A 3,513-nucleotide genomic window follows, 5' to 3' on the forward strand; every position below is an offset into this window, starting at 1 on the left:
TGAAAAACCCTGTTGTAAAAGGTGGCCAGGCTAAGGTGAGTTAATTGTTGCAGAATCTCTAGCCTCCGACCTGCTATTTTTGCCTATGTTGTAATTAGATTATTGGATAAAAAGTCAGGTCATCTCAGTTTGTTTTCGCTGCACACATGATTTGTACTGAAGTGCAATTGGAAACATCACAACAATGATGACTTGCAGTTATAAAGGTCCTTTCGATAACAGACACTTTACAGTGGATTGGGAACATTCAACCCCAATGATATCTTGGCTGGGGCTTCATCACAACACCATTTACCTGCTATATGCCTATAATCCCCTGATTCACTGACCTAATAAAATGTCTGTTGATCGCTGTCTTTAAGAATTCAATTCATCTCGCATGCCTGGCCATCTGGAGAAGAAAATTCCAGATCCCAAAAGTCACTTAAATCAAATTATGTGAAAAATCAGCCTTTTTAGCAGAAATTTTCCAATTTTATTTAATTGAAATGACTTTGTGATTTTATGTTTTAATAATAGATTGTAATTATGGAAGCCAGGAAAATGTTAACCCTTGCAAAACCTTTTAAACATCAGCAAAAACGGGAATTTGAATCGATTTCCAAGAAGTGGTTTTAACCACTTCTCGCTCGCATGACAAACATGCAATAATGATTTGAGTTCCTGTTTCTGACAATGACGTCGTGCTGTGCTCCGATTTATTGGAAAATTGTGACACAGTTTCAGAATGTGTGAAATACTCTTCCTCACAGTGACCAGTGTGACACTTTAAGGCGGAAGTTGAAAGTCAACTTGAATGTTACGATTAATCGTGCAGTTTAAAAAACTTCACTTTCGGATTGTTTGGTCAACCTGTTAATGTGTGAACTGAGATGGGTATGTATAACACAGAATCTCAGCTGTGTGAACAAAGTTAAATAAAACGTGGTGTTTTCCTTTACCATCTGCAAATATTTTCTGTTTTAATTTGCAATGATATTGTGTTCGTCCATAACAGCAACAAATAATGACACAATATCCAATAGGTATTAGTCTAGGGCTTATGTTCTTGGAATTGTAATCCCATGGCCTGGAATAATGGTCCACGTCATAGTCACAGAGTTTTAATTAATTAATAATCTTTATTGTCACAAGTAGGCTTATATTAACACGGCAATGAAGTTACTGTGAAAATCCACTAGTCGCCACATTCCGGCGCCTGTTCAAGTACACGGAGGGAGAATTCAGAATGTCCAATTCACCTAACAGCACGTCTTTCGGGAACATGTGGGAGGAAACCGGAGCACCCGGAGGAAACCCACGCACACACGGGGAGAACGTGCAGACTCCACACAGACAGTGACCCAAACCAGGATTCAAACCTGGGACCCTGGCACTGTGAAGCAACAGTGCTACCCACTGTGCTACCGTGCTGCCCCTAACAGCACCGAAAGAGGCCCTTCAGGCCGTTACGTCTGCGCCGCCCACCCGCACCTATCCTAATCCTATTTTCCAGCACTTGGTCCATAGCCGTGTATTCTATGGCGTTTCAAGTGCTTATCTAAATGCTTCCAAAATGTTGTGATGGTTCCCACCTCTCCCAACTTTTCAGGCTGTGAGCTCCAGATTCCAACCACCCTCTGGATGAAAAGGGTTTTTTCTCAAATCCCCTTTAGATCTCCTGCCCCTTACCTTAAATCTATGCCCCCTGGATATTGACCCCTCGACTTTTTAAAATTTTCTTTCCAGTTAAGGGGCAATTTAGTGTGGCCAATCCACCTACCCTGCACATCTTTGGGTTGTGGGGGTGAGACCCACGCAACACTGGGAAAATGTGTAAATTGCATATGGACAGTGATCCGGGGCCGGGATCAAACCTGGGTCCTTGGTGTCGTGAGGCAGTAGTGCTAACCACTGCGCCACCGTGCTGCCCCATTGACCCCTCTGCTAAGGGGAAACATTTCTTGCTGTCTACCCTATCTGCAGCCCTCATAATTTTGCATATCAATCAGGGCCCTCCTCAGTCTTCTCTGCTCCAAGAAACAAAGTCACAACCTATCCAGCCTCTCTTTACAGCTGTTGAAACCCCACCATAACAGTCAAAAACTTAAATGAGATTAATTAAATAAATCCAGAATAAAGAGCTTGATCAGTAATGATGACTAGGAAATTACTGAAAGCCCATCTGGTTTACTGTTGCCCTTTAGGGAAGGAAATTCTATCACTTTTACCTGGTCTGGTGACCCACACCCAGAGCAAGGGGCTGGTTTAGCACAGGGCTAAATCGCTGGCTTTTAAAGCAGACCACGGCTGGCCAGCAGCACGGTTCAATTCCCGTACAAGCCTCCCCAGACAGACGCTGGAAAGGGGCTTTTCACAGTAACTTCATTTGAAGCCCACTTGTGACAATAAGTGATTTTCAGTTTTTCATTTCGTTTCAAGGTGGTTGACTCTGAAAATTGCCTAGCCAAGCCTCACTCAAGTTTTATTGACCGCTATGAGAGAGGTTTGCAGCAGTTCACCGCCTTCTTCTTAATGAGAGGCAATAAATGCTGGCTTTGCCAGTGACTCCAATGTCCCCGGAATGAATTTTTAAAAACTTCACTGTGACCTGAACAAAAGCAAACAATACTACGTTATTACAGTCAAACCCACATAGAAAATAACACTTATTCCAAATGGGAAGGGATTGAGTTCAATGTGGACATCCCACACTTTTAATTTCTTTTTTTGTTTTGTCAAACTTACTTCCTGAAAACGTTTATCGTTTAAATAACATTTGTTGAATGGATTTCAACATTTGAAGTTCCTCTGTGAAACCAAAATATAGACCATCTCAAATCAAACTGAATGAACGGAGCTATTTTGTTACCACAATCCAAAGGGGATTGGTCACTTGCAACTGAGGAATCGTGAATGAGTAGAGACAGGAATGTGCGTGCACTGGGGATGTCTTCTGCAACCTTCAATTTGCTTTTGGCCTCTTGTTTTCATACCCGGAGATGCCGAGAGATAGTGGAAAACCCAGCCTCTACCTGTGCTGATGGACTTACCCAGTTCCTAAACCTAGGCCTTAAGCAAACACTAAGGGCCAATTTTAATCCTGTCCCACCTGGCAAAATCCAGGAGGGCGGCCAGTTAAAATTGGTCTGGGGTCTCACCTGCCATGGCCTTGCTCCCCTACGGCAGCTTCAGAATTTAATTTGCTCTTCTGAGCAGGCAGATAGAACACCTGACAAATGTATGTGACCCCAGCAACGTCAGGCCCACAAGGCCCTCTTCAAATGTTCAGTTTGGCTTCAATTACAATTTTATTTTAACTACTGACCTGAGGGAATAAGCTGTTGTGCCTCAGACCTTGTTCACCTCAGACCCCACTCAATATAGATCCTTGTAACAAACACTACCCAAACACCAACCCTACCTCAGAGCTTGCCCAACATAGACCCACAGAACAAACCCCACCCACCATAGACCTTTGTAACAAACCCCACTAAACCAACACTCCCTACCTCAGACCCCACCCAACATAGA

Source organism: Scyliorhinus canicula, chromosome 12, assembly GCF_902713615.1.
Source record: "Scyliorhinus canicula chromosome 12, sScyCan1.1, whole genome shotgun sequence".
NCBI lineage: Eukaryota > Metazoa > Chordata > Chondrichthyes > Carcharhiniformes > Scyliorhinidae > Scyliorhinus > Scyliorhinus canicula.